The sequence below is a fragment of the Harpia harpyja genome, chromosome 21, assembly GCF_026419915.1.
Source record: "Harpia harpyja isolate bHarHar1 chromosome 21, bHarHar1 primary haplotype, whole genome shotgun sequence".
Lineage (NCBI taxonomy): Eukaryota > Metazoa > Chordata > Aves > Accipitriformes > Accipitridae > Harpia > Harpia harpyja.
The window spans coordinates 19,391,349-19,405,466 of record NC_068960.1 but is presented as its reverse complement, the minus strand read 5'-3'; the positions used below and the strand labels follow the sequence as shown (position 1 = coordinate 19,405,466).

The 14,118-nt window shown below is 45.0% G+C and overlaps 1 protein-coding gene across 3 annotated transcripts in view; it reads right to left on the bottom strand.

Moving 5' to 3' along the window:
- Positions 1-10,648, bottom strand: part of TBC1D24 (TBC1 domain family member 24) — a 30,827-nt gene extending 20,179 nt beyond the window's left edge. For all 3 annotated transcript variants that reach the window (XM_052772806.1, XM_052772805.1, XM_052772807.1), the window contains exons 1-2: positions 10,563-10,648; positions 6,867-6,920 (exon numbers count right to left, since the gene is read on the bottom strand). The gene's annotated coding sequence lies outside the window, so the exon portion shown is untranslated. The remainder of the gene's footprint in view (positions 1-6,866; positions 6,921-10,562) is intronic.
- Positions 10,649-14,118: the final 3,470 nt, after the last annotated feature.

The following is a 14,118-nucleotide window of genomic DNA, read 5'->3' as shown; positions in this document are numbered from 1 at the left end:
CTCAGCAAGCTCACTGAAGTCCGTGGCTAGAGGATGGAAGTCAGACTTTTGATTTGAGCTCACAGTCTTATACGTACTTTGGCTGGGATAAATCTGCTGGGTCTGCAAGTAGGTCTGGCTGCTTATGTTTTTCAAAGCTCTAGATGCTGCAAGAAAAAATGACAGCAAAGCAAATGGGCATTGTCAAGATTGCCAGAGCATGACCAGCTCTTAACTGTGCTTGCAAAACTAACAGAATTAGTGTGCTTCAGTGTAATGGTGCATAGCTCCTGACACTGTGCCAACAGCTACTGTAAGCCAGCAGGCCTCAAATGGGTAGTATTTACTTGCCAAAGGAGAAGAGCCCAAGAAAATTCCAGCCAGCCTTCATGTCCTCCTCCCACTCCTGAAACTTCCTCCACCCCTCCCCTCTCTGGGCAAATTCTCTCTCTTCTGGCAACCATGTAAAGAGCAATGTAAAGAGCAATGTTTAACTTTGAACTGGTGGGAAGAGGAGAAAAAAAGCTATCTGACATTCAGTAACAAAGGGCTAGCTGGTTGTGGCTGTCTCCTACCCACCTCTCCTACCACAAGAGAATTACTCTTGCTAGAGTAACTTCAGATAAGTTAGCATCACGTTGTGGTAAGTATCCTCTAACTGGACATTGGGACAACAGGATGGATCAGCACCCGAACTGCACAGAACTGAAATGCTTAAAAGTACCTGTTAGAACAGAATTATAAGGGGACTGTAAAAACTAGCAGAAAAATTATATTACTCATAACAACAATACAGCTTGAAAGTTATGTATACCTTATTTAAGGGGAAGCGGTCATTATCCTTTCTAATCAGACCGACTTTTATAAAAAACAGTAGGAATTAACACAGAAGAACAGAACCAGGAAAAAAAAAGCTTTTTTCTTAGTAACTGCCACGCAATTTTGAGATTGTTAGATCTATTAGTCTACAATGGAGCTCTTCAGTTAAGTGCAACATAAAATAAACAAAACACAACATGCAAGTGAGAAGTAGAACTACAAAAATATTGAAAATATGCCAAAAATGGCTGCAGAACAGGCAAAAGATTTTTCAAGGTTAAGTTTAAATTATGAAGCAAGCAAGTAAGCATTACAATTGAAAACCAAGCAATGACCATGGTAACTGGAACTGGCATGATTTCAAGTCAGTGACTTAATTTTTAGGAAATATTTAGCTTGCTAGTCTAGCCACATTTTCCATTCCATTCCCTTAGTTCTCATTGTCATTTGGGCTACTTTCAGAAGACAGCTGAAAACTGCACTGAATTTGTAGAAAATATACAGCAGTGAAGCCAAGCGTGACAGTCAAATTCTGATACTGCCTGTGAAGAAAAATTCTACGAAAGTGTCTAAAAACACATCGGCAGGAAAAGAGAAGATTTGAATTATGACTTACCTTCATTATGGGGAATACAAGCTACAATTTTACTAAAGATAACAGGGCTAGGGACAACTTTAATAACTGTTTTTGCTTTCCAAAATGCAGGAATTGGCAAACTGAAATATCTGAAGTACAAATAAGCCAGAGGACAATTTTTTCTTTCAAATCCAGACTACATGCAGTACTCCACGGTAAAGAAATACTTACATTCTAAACTTCTTAAAAATAAATTCTAACTTCGGTTAAAACCTGAGATTATGTGATCTGATATTGCTTTTAATAAACACAAAGTTTTCTAAAAAAAACAAATTATAATTAATCAGGAAAACCTTGTCCCCTATTCCATTTAGGTATTCTTGCAACTTTGTGTTCTGCAAGTTTGACTACAGATTAATAGCTTATTAAGACTCAAATCTAGCGTAGCTGCTCTACAACAAGAACCCCAAACTTTGAAAATAACATTTTTCATCTTAACCATGGACAGTTATATCATCTCTGATTCAGCTATTTGCTACGTACTGTACAGATACAGACAGATACCAACAACCAAAATTTTGGCATGCATTTTTATAAAGTGCTAACAGAAAGCAAATATTTTCTTTTGCTGCCCTACAAATCAAGACCAATGCTAAACTCCCAGACCTGCAGCATATCGTTTGCTGTTTATACTGTTGAGTAGTGTTGTAGCCAGGGCAAAGACTCAAGTCTACTCTCTCTCATAACCTTGTTAAACTAATCTGTGCAGAACACACATGAACAGATAATAAGAACTGCTTCCTCAAGACTGCTAGCTATTAGTCCTCATCCCAGTAAGAGAAAATTAAACCCAAAACTCAAAGTAGATTATTTCCCATCCTTGAGGAATATTCAATCAAATCTGAGATGTTTGCTTCATACACCAAAGAACCTGACAGAAGAACAAAGCAACACAGCAAGACAGTAATACTGCAGAATAAAAGACAACTAGCAGACAGTTACTCCTTCCTCCCCGAGTACACATCCTGCAGTCTTCCCCAAGCCCAGACTTACAGCAGCATACCTTGACATCTCTGCTACATGGATCTGGAAACAAGACTGGACACCACAGTGCTGTCCCCCCTTCCCCCAAACACCTCCTGATCAGAGGCATGTTTTGTCATGTTTACAGCTTCAGTTACTTCCTATGCCACACATATTTGAGGAAAATTTATGCATCAGAGCCAATATTAAGGACTCCATTTAGCACTAGAACAAGCTGAACACAACTAGCTCGTCTTGTGTCAGAGAACAATTTGGACCACGCTGATGCATTCTAGAGTGATGATCCTTTTCGGTAGAGTACACAGAGTTCGATGGATTGCTTTAACGAGGTTAAATGCAGTTCGATCTCTTTTTGATTTGCCCTGGGCACTGTGTACAGCACAAGCTGGGCTCCAGGAATACAATTCTGGATAATGCTCTAATACTAGTTTACCAATAACAACAGGGGATTAGTTAGCTGCTCCCTGCTGTTTTTTTTATATTCTTCTGGGACAAAGTCTAAAAACCTCTCACTTACCTGAGTAACTGATAAAGACCTGATATAAGAGTACACTACAGGCCAAATGATTTTAGGCATCTAGATGATTTCTCTTGGGATGTCACTGCTGCATACAAAGCACAGTCACAAAAGGTTTGTCCTAGAATCCCATGCTTTCATTCTTAGGAAAGTACTATTGTCTTCTTAAATAGGGTCTTTAAATTATCTGTGATTAATCTATCATGTACTTTATTACAGTCAAAAGTTCAGACACACAATGAGCTCTTCCCTGCTGGCCAGATAAAAGACAGTAGCTTATATTCAGGAGAATGTGGATGCCTTATATCTGCAAGCACTTCAATAGAAAGCAGCACCTCCTCCTTCCAATCCCCTGTCCTGGGATGACACAAGTACTTCTAATGCTCAATCACTGTTGATACTGTGAGGTATACCATAAAGATACCCTAAGAGGTACAAAATAAACACACAAAACCCAAACAAGATAAAAGTCTGGAAAAAAACAGAAGCGAATAGAAATGGTTCCACAAAGGGTGAAAAAGGCTAAAGAACAGAGCATTGTAAGAGGATACTGGATGGTAAATGTTATCAAAGACATAGATCAGGAGCTTTCTGTCCTGCCCACACCATAAAACCACCAAGGAACAACTAGTAAAATTAGAGGAGATTTCCGATCTTTTTTTCCCCCCTCCAAACCAAAAGAAAACTGCATTTAAGCAGCAAAACTATTTTACACCATGTATTAAAAATGATCCATAAAAAAAAAAATTAAAAAAATCTGTCAAAGCAGTGCAGAAAAATCAATACAATTTTCCTACTATATTGACTGTGTTTTCCTTCTGGTTTCTTCCAAACTGTAAGAAGGAAAAAAATCCTCATGTTGTGCTGATTATTCTTCTTCCCCTTGTTTCAAAAACTGAACTAACTAGAAACAGGTCTCCCTTCAACAGCAAACTCTGTCTCTGAAAAATTTTACACTGAACATACAATCTTCAGTCTTCAATTTTTTTTTATTTCCCTAAACACCTCAGTTTATATCTTTCTCCATTTGGAAGTACAGTCCACTACGTACAACCAAAGATGCAGTGTAACTGTCAGTGAAAAACTACAACGCAGTAGCAAATCCATATGTAATAAACCAATCCATTTTCCTGCTCTCTTGCATTGAATGCTCTCTCTGTCAGTTTGATGTCTATCACTTCTAGATCTCTCTCCACTACAAACATTTACTGGCAGAAAAATACCTTTAAACATCTGTGCTTTGAGATGTTCTCCTCTTAGATATAATGTCTGCATTTGTTTATGTTGAGCACAGATTTATTTCTTTTCCTCCTCTCTAAACATTCTCTACAGGAGTACATGTAACCATATTTTATTTTTCACGTGTTTAGAGTTTCTTTAGGTCCAAAACAGCAGCTGACAGCATGAATGGAAACGCATGTAGATTTTGACAAGTAGAAGACAAAATCTTCGGTGTGACCTTTTCTGCTATCTATGAGAGACATTTGCCAAGAAGCATTTCACAGACAATGGCAACATTTATGGTTTTATTAGTATAAAAAAAACCATTCAAAACATACCTCCTAAACCTGTTCCTCCCACTGTCTGACCAGTTTCAACAGTATGTGATTATACCTTTTCAATAGTTTTTGTGACCAAGTATCACAACAGTGCATCCAGGAGTTTTCTCTATGAAGTGTTTGGTTTCTACTTTGGGCCAGTCTTTACATGACAGTTCACCTGTGCAACTGGTAAGCTACTTGAACAATTAGCACCCCAAACTACAGTGGGTGCAGGTCCCCAAACTGATGCAGCTTGACTACAACATAACAAGCCTCCCAGCTAACAGGAACCCCCTGGCCTCAGACTGCCACGGTTCGTATTGCACTGAGGAGGAGAATGCAAGCTGCTTTATGAACCCAGCTTTTTACAAAGCCCCATACACTTACCACAGACAACCTCAACATTCTCCAAGTCATGATCTATACCACACTGTAACTGCTTTTTTGTTTGTTTGTTTTTATCCTTCTGTTCCATAAAATAGTAGCCTTTTCCATGTCAGATTTAACAATATGTCAGCTAGGCTGGGGGCGGGTAGAATCAGGAGCCTTGTCTGCAGGCTAGGGGGAAGCCTTTGCTGTTCAAGTGATGTACAAGCAGAACTAGCTCATCACAGTCTCAGCCTGTATCTTGTTAATACAAATATACTTTCCATTCAAATATACATACATATACACACAAAACATATATTGCATTGTACATATACGTATTGTACATATACAATATATAAACAAATATATATCGCATTTTTTAAAACTAATGCTCAAATTCAGTTTCTTCGCAATATTCACATTTATCGAAAAATATGTCCACATGGATGAACACTGTACATTCTCTCTTGCAAAAGGTTCAAAATATGAACTATGCCATTTAAAGTCTGTTCAGGAAACAGGCCAATGCCCCAATTCCCCACATCATCTTTAAAACAAAACAAAACCACAACTTAATCAAAGCAGTATAAGTATCAGTGTGGATACTTATGCCAATTTAATTCTTCTGTTAAATTAAATGATAGGACATGTTTATATTGATTTAAGACCTCCCAGTGCAACATATGAATATACAAAGCCTTAATCTGGCAGTGCTGGAGAGCTGAAGGGATACCTAAATTAGAAAATGGGCGGATGAACCAGTAACCCTGGTCTAATTGAGCACACGAGTCCTTATTCTCTTAGTAAGCCTATGGAAATTGCTGCACGTGCTCCTTGCCTCTGTAGTAAGCAAATAAGGAGGTACACTCTATTCACACCAGCAGTTATCACTAGATCTTGTTTTTTCTAGGATAAGTTTTGTGCTCCCATAATTTTAGCCAGCAGCTAAAAACAGGGTAGGAAAATCTTATAATCTCAGACTATTTCATCATTCTCTGCACTAAGTGCTAAGGCTGTATAAGTTTTCTCTCAGAAAACAAAAGCCAATTTACAGTAAGATGAGCATATAAAAATTACAAAGTTAACTGTCATTTTATACAGAATATTATTTTCTTCCGGCTCTGCAAAACCCTGCAGGTGTTCTCCCTTTCCCCCAAGAATGCTCAGAAGAAAAACTTCAATAATCTGGTATCCCTGATAATGCATTACCCCTTTCCTGAAACAAAGGGTAGATTATCCTACATAAGAGAGAGAGTCTAGACACCAACATCAAGCCAGTTCCAAACACAGTTTACAATTAAAGGAGGACTTAATCTCAGGCAGAATGCCAATGGCTGCATTTCAGGGAACTTGAACAATACATTGCTTCATTTTGATACGTATTTCTGTAGTCTTTCCAAAGTTATGCTCTATTAAAAGTCAAAGAGTAGCAACAAACACCTCCTCTGCAGCAGCAAAGGTACAGAAAGAGGATTTCATAATGAAAAAACTAATCAACGTAGAATCCCAAACTAGTCCTGCATTGATTATGATTTTAAAATCAAAGGGCATTTATAACAACAGACTGGCTGCTGAGTTTATAATCTTACTATTAGTATATATTGCTAATCTCTAGTCTTACTAGAAGGGAAGAACTTTGGGAAGACTAGCCCTGTTAGAAGGCTGTTAAGATAGTTAAGGGGCCAGAGTACAGGATATATAAGAGGCCTTGGTGTTGATGGTATTCTTTACCCATGTGCTTGTTCTGAGTAAACCTAAAGGGCCTCAACATACCTGACATGCCTACTCCTCTGTCAAGCGTCACTGCACTGGCCAATGGATTCCAAGTCTCTCAACTGGAGTAGGGGGCTTACAGGTATATTGAAATGTAAAGCAGGAGCTGGAATCTTGTCTCCACATGGAACCAGATTATGAAGCAAACATTTTCTGTGTATCGTGAAGATATTGAGAAAAAAACCCCAAGCAAAGAACCCCAACACTCCTCCACCCTCCAGAGTGAAGTGCTTGTATTAATCCTTACCTTAGAACTCATCCTTGTATAGATCATCTTATAATTTACTCCCTTCTGCTGGGCCTGTTCGTGGGGGAAAAAAATTTAAAAATTAGACTGTTTTTTAAACAATGCATTGGGCACCATCCACATGCATCAGGTGTACCACTGACCTCCGCCATACCTTTTTAAAGAAAAAAAAAAAAAAATGATATCTGCCTGTACTTCTGCATGGCTTCCAACCTTCACACTTGCAACTGCTGCACAGAGAACAAGGTGACAAATATCCTCACAATAGAGCAGCGCAGCTAATTAACCACATAAAAGTGCTTACAGCATAAACAACTCAGTCTCTAAAACGACAAGCAGGATTACTACTTGTTGCACCTCTGTCATAAATACTTTTAGCTAATATTCTTATTGTAGCTGACTGCTGCGTGCCCCCCACCCTTGCTTCCTCTACAGGAAGTACAAAATTCTGCATTAAACAGGCAATCTCTGGAGAGCATCTCTCTTCCTAGGACTAGTAGAGGTATTTGCTGCACAGGTATGGGATTTTAGAATACCAGCTCTGCAGCTTACAGTATTTAGATCCCCAGTTCTGAAACAAAAATAACTATATTCTGAAGATATGCAATGGAGTACGGGTTTAGATCAGCTCACTTGCTGAGGGTTGATACATCGGGCCCTTGTCCTATTAGGTAGAAAAGTTTGAACTAATCTGATGAACATTATTTTTCTTTTCAAATGAACTATAGTCAGCCTAGCAGATTTTGAAATAACCCAGTTCTAGTCTCCTGCAACAGTCATCACAACAACTTTGTGTACAAGTTATTTCTCCCTTGTTTTCCCCTGAAAAACGTTAACAAAATAATCCAGCGTTGGTGTAGCTACACCAAAGTTACACCTGTTTGCTAACACAATGTAGCTGCGTACGCCCCAAGCACAATTAAGCATGCTCATTAATACAGACATTGGCAGTCTATGAGATTTCTTCCGAGTCTCTTTCCTGAGACAGCAACACATGCTCTTTTGCAACATGTCTGAAAGCTCAGGTAAGTGGCCTCTAACTTCAGAAGTTTAAGCAAGAGGAGAACATTTGAGATATGGTAAAGCCTAAGAGTGTGAACACCACAGATACAAGCACTTTCATATATTAATCTTAGAGAATTTAAAACAGTTGATTCTACAGCTGGACATCTCCAGCACATACTCCCACCAATACACATGGACTCCAAGCAAGTCAATCATTAATAGAGTGCAATTAGGTCTGTCTATTTTTATATCAGAAAGGTCGCGTGACTGTCTGGTCAAGTACAAAAGGAGTAAATGGCTAAAGACTAGCATTACTTAGCCAAACTCCACTGCACTCCCTCAACACACCCCATGCAAACGTGTCAAAATATTGCAATTAAACCTGACAATAAAGGCATCCCCAAATGAGCAGACATTTGAAAGAAATTTTATTTCTTCAGTTCTCAGTCACAATTCAAGGCTATGTATAGATGGAATATAAATAGCAATTTTTCTTTCAGACCATTAACACAGTTTATCTATTTTGAGTGTTAACAAACATCTATCTGCTTCTAAACGTGCATCCATACAGCCTAACACAAGCAGTTTTAATGGCCTCTCCAACCTAGCAGGCAGGGCAGGGTGTATTCTAAAGAGCTAGAAGAATAGCAAGGACTAAATTCATGGTCTGTTGCCAATAATTTGCTTGTCACTAACTCCATCTGGCTTCGGCACTGAAGCAAAGACACTTACAATCTAAACAAATGCCAGGGTAGTATTACCAGATTGCAATAACCTTGGTGTTGGAGATGGTCAGAGACACGTGCAGTGTGGACTGGTTTGCTTTGCTTGCTTGTCTTAAATTTATGGACAGGGTAATTTTAGCTCAGGAGTAGCTTTTTTTCAGTTTTCTTTACAGTCCAAATGACAGGGCTGATCGGGGGAAGGAGGGTCTTTCAAGGTTTCAAATTAACAGAATGAAGCAGCAAAGACAACCAAGGGGAGAAAACAAAGGTCACAATAAAAGGAGAGAGCTGGGAAGAGCAGAGGTGCTTAAATATGTGACAGGTCCACAGATAACCTGTTAGAAACATTTACTTGGCAGCATTTAATTATTAACAGCAAAAAAGAGGCAGAAAGCTGCTTTCCCTTGCATTCAAACTCTAGCTGCAGGAACACCTGCAAACTGTCAAATATTAATGACAGAAAAGACATTCAGTACAAAGATTCCCAATAGCTAATTACTGTGCAATACTATCCACAGCCATTTTGCAAATTAAAAAGGACATAAGTATCATATATTGCTTGGAAGCAACAAAGAACTAACATAAAACGTTGCTGGAGTCCTTGAATTCCAATTATTAGTGCTGTTCCTGCAAAGTAACTATCTTAGAGAGAAGTCTTTTGCAATATTGTCTAACTGCTAGCAATTGCACAAAGAAGGAAATGCTAACAACAGGGAATTCCCTTTTCTGGTAATACAGAGCCCTAGATGCGATTCACATCATTTCTGTGCTCTGGGTATTCCTGGATGCTCTGACAATCCTAATGGGATTTCCTGTAAGCCAGAAAAGCTTTCAGATGCTCCAGCTTCCTGTAGGAATTAGACATAAAAACACGAGGTTTCAAGATAATACAGTTCAATATAGAACCACCCACTTCCCTCTCATCACAGCTACACAGCCCCTGCAAGATATCATCCCTCCTGCTGCCCTTGGACACCACCTGGGGCTGGAGTCAACTAAGCATACTGCATCTGCTTGGTTATTTGCTCTCCTGTTCATAGGCCCAGAAAGGCCGAGGAACATTTTGGCAAGCCCTAGTGCACACCCCAAATCCTGTGTTCAGTTGGGTAACATTCTGGCAGCCCCAATATCCCAACAGCAATTGTCCACTTAAGGATGTGCTGTATAAACATACATATGTTTCAGAGAGCAGTTCCTAGATAAAGGCCAACATGAAAATAAACTCATAACAAAATACTACTTTTGTGATAGAAATTTTACAACGTTCAAGGAAAAAGCTGCAGAACACAAGCTTTGGGTTTAGAGTGCTCTTCATGTGAATATAAACTGCCCCTTTAATTGGGACCAGCTAGCAGAATAAGTGTGAACTGTGAGTATCTGGGTGAGCGTTACGAGTAGTCAGAGGATCTGCCTGTGCCTCATCCCCAAGTCTTGACACATTTTGCAGAAAAAGCAAGCGTAACAGCAGAGAGCATTAACCTCCCCATTCACGCCCACAAGCCATTTAAACGCCTTCGACAGCCTCCGCGCACTGGAACAAACTACAAGGCTAAACCCAAGGCCGGCTCCCAACAGAGAGGAGGGGAGAGCGCCAGCTCCTTCGGACACCGACAGCTCCCGGAGGTGCCACCGCGGGCACCGGAGCCCACGGACACAGCGGCTCGGGGCCGCGTCCCGACCCTCCCCCGGCAGCTCCGCCCCAGCCACGCCGGCCCCGCACGGCCACGGACCAGCGACCCACGGCGCGGCACCAGGAGCGAGTCCCAGCGCGGCGCCCGCGAAGGGGGCCCGACGAAGGCCGGGCTCGGGGCAGGCCCCCTCCCCGTCCCGCCCGGCCGCTCGCCGGGAAGGCGCCGCCGAGGTCCCGCCGCCCGGCGCCGAATTCCACCCCCCACCACCACGGCCGGCTCCCGGGGCCGGCAGAAGCGCGCCCGCCGCATCCCGGCCGCGCAGGGGCCGCCCTTACCGGGGCCGCCCTTAACCGCCGACCGCCGCGCCTGTCAGGCCGCCTCCGGCGGGACCGGGGGAGCGATCGGCCGCCGCGCGCATGCGCCAAGGGCGCGGCGGCGAGACGGGCGCATGCGCTCCGCCGGGCGGTGCGGGCACGTGCGCGGCGTCTGCGGCGTTGAGGCCGAGCGGGCAGCGCCGCGGTGGGCGGGAGTGGCGAGGGGTGTTGGGGGGCTTTGAAGGGTTGGGGGCGGTGAGAGGTGACTGTGAGGGGCGATGGGGGGCTTTGAAGGGTCGGGGGGCGGTGAGAGGTGACAGTGAGGGGCTGTGAGGGGCGATGGGGGGCTTTGAAGGGTCGGGGGGCGGTGAGAGGTGACAGTGAGGGGCTGTGAGGGGCGATGGGGGGCTTTGAAGGGTCGGGGGGCGGTGAGAGGTGACAGTGAGGGGCGATGGGGGGCTTTGAAGGGTCGGGGGGCGGTGAGAGGTGACAGTGAGGGGCTGTGAGGGGCGATGGGGGGCTTTGAAGGGTCGGGGGGCGGTGAGAGGTGACAGTGAGGGGCTGTGAGGGGCGATGGGGGGCTTTGAAGGGTCAGGGGGCGGTGAGAGGTGACAGTGAGGGGCTGTGAGGGGCGATGGGGGGCTTTGAAGGGTCGGGGGGCGGTGAGAGGTGACAGGGGCGATGGGGGGCTTTGAAGGGTCGGGGGGTGGTGAGGGGTGACAGTGAGGGGCTGTGAGGGGCGATGGGGGGCTTTGAAGGGTCGGGGGGTGGTGAGAGGTGACAATGAGGGGCTGTGAGTGGCGATGGGGGGCTTTGAAGGGTCGGGGGCGGTGAGAGGTGACTGTGAGGGGCGATGGGGGGCTTTGAAGGGTCGGGGGGCGGTGAGGGGTGATGGGGTGCTTTGAAGGGTCGGGTGGCAGTGAGGGGTGACAGTGAGGGGCTGTGAGGGGCGATGGGGGGCTTTGAAGGGTCGGGGGACAGTGAGAGGTGACAGTGAGGGGCTGTGAGGGGCGATGGGGGGCTTTGAAGGGTCAGGGGGCGGTGATGGGGGGCTTTGAAGGGTCAGGGGGCGGTGAGGGGTGACAGTGAGGGGCTGTGAGGGGCGATGGGGGGCTTTGAAGGGTCAGGGGGTGGTGAGAGGTGACAGTGAGGGGCTGTGAGGGGCGATGGGGGGCTTTGAAGGGTCGGGGGGCGGTGAGAGGTGACAGTGAGGGGCGATGGGGGGCTTTGAAGGGTCGGGGGGCGGTGAGAGGTGACAGTGAGGGGCTGTGAGGGGCGATGGGGGGCTTTGAAGGGTCGGGGGGCGGTGAGAGGTGACAGTGAGGGGCTGTGAGGGGCGATGGGGGGCTTTGAAGGGTCGGGGGGTGGTGAGAGGTGACAGTGAGGGGCTGTGAGGGGCGATGGGGGGCTTTGAAGGGTCGGGGGGTGGTGAGAGGTGACAGTGAGGGGCTGTGAGGGGCGATGGGGGGCTTTGAAGGGTCGGGGGCGGTGAGGGGTGATGGGGGGCTTTGAAGGGTCGGGTGGCAGTGAGGGGTGACAGTGAGGGGCTGTGAGGGGCGATGGGGGGCTTTGAAGGGTCGGGGGACGGTGAGAGGTGACAGTGAGGGGCTGTGAGGGGCGATGGGGGGCTTTGAAGGGTCGGGGGGCGGTGATGGGGGGCTTTGAAGGGTCAGGGGGCGGTGAGGGGTGACAGTGAGGGGCTGTGAGGGGCGATGGGGGGCTTTGAAGGGTCAGGGGGTGGTGAGAGGTGACTGAGGGGCTGTGAGGGGCGATGGGGGGCTTTGAAGGGTCGGGGGGCGGTGAGGGGTGATGGGGGGCTGTGATGCCTCAGGGGCAACGATGAGGGGCTGTGATGGAGGGTGACGGGTGGTGGTGAGGGGCGGTGCTGGCGCTGCAGGCAGGCAGGGCTGCTGGGCACGGCAGCGTTGGGTAAGGAGGCCTTGGGCTTGTGGTTCTGCACGGGAGGCTGCACTGTTTACCAACATTGTAGAGGCTTCAGGTGAAAAGCGCAGTGTAAATACTAGATACAATTGGTGCTTTAATAAGATCTGAATAGTTTCATGCTCAGTAACAGTGTGACTGTTTTGTTGCAAAGCCTGAAATGGCTGGGACAGAAACGGGTTCATTTTAAAGATGAAGGGCTTCCATAGTGTTTATTTGACTTGACTTGGCAGCAGTGTTCTGTTTATGACTGGATAAATAACTGCCACATTAAAGATTATTAACTAGGAATGCTTAAGTGACCAATAAAGTACTAATCTTTTATATGGCGTTGTAAATGTACACAGCTTGGTAATGCAGGCTCTCGCCAAAGAGATAACAAATCCCTTACCCAGAAGATTTACAACCTAAAAGAAACCACAGAGGACCACAAGGAAAGTACAAGACTTGATAATGAAACATAAAACACAAGGAAGAGTTGTAGCCACAGCAGCTGGATTTTAAATGGGGTCTTAAGAGGGTTTTTCATATTTATCTTAAAGCTACTGGGCAGTGATCAGAAGCAAGGTCGACACAGCATCCATCGTGCCAGGGACAAATGGTTAGCAGGGTCTTGGACATTGCAGTGACAGGCAGTGCTGGGTACCCTGCCTCTGATGGTGGCTACTGCTTCAGAAGGCAGGGCAGTCCCACTGTTTCAAAGAATGGCTAAGCTCATAAGTGGTTGAAATCAGTAAGCAGACCTGTTAATATGTGCTTCCTTCAGGGCTTCCTTGTGACTGGCTGATACTGCTGGGGAGAGCAATCAACTCATGTTGCAGAAGCAGAGCCATTTCCAGAAGCTGTGCTGAGAAATCATTTGTTTATCTAAATGTAAGCTGGAAATATAATGCATCATTTTACATTCACTTGTGTTTGGTTCTGTAGGGTCCTGGAGGGCACCTGGACACATGGAAAGGATTATGTTCCCTATGCTAAACAAAGTTGAGCTAGCAAGGAAAGCAGGTTTAGAAGAGGATGAAAGTAGATGGAGAGGTGTGGGAACAGAGATAAGTATGGGCAGTATTTGATAAGATTTTGTAGGAGGGTGAAAAGCTTCCATCTGTCTTCAGTATTTATAGCGTGCTTTCACTGTAGGATGTGGGTCCTATGTAGTCTGTATATTTGGGCTCATGGTGCCCCTTTGAGGTAAAGCAGTGCTGGTATTCCCTTGTTTCTCCAGGGAAACTGTGGCAGAGAGAAGGTGTTCACATGGTGAGAACAAAGCTGGGGATTGACAGGCTTTAGAAAAGCAAGACCAGGCACAGGGAGATGGATTGGACTTCAGGAATTTCTCTGCTGAAATGTGAACTGTGATTTGAACTGAACATACCCTTTAGCCAAAGAGTTGTTCTTAGTGTTCAGAAAGTAGAAGTAATTGAAGGCTCTCTCCAAACTTCTGTGCTGATGCTGAGTGGTGCACTATCGAGATATTTTAGGAGTATAGTGGTGACACGTTTGTCACCAAAGTCTCTGCATTGCCCAATGGTTTTACCATTCCAGTAACCCTGGTGCCATAGGGGACAGTGTACAAGGAGGCAGAGCCCTGCACAGAGATAAGATCAATGAGGGGAGATCTTTCAGAAGGGGGGGCCTG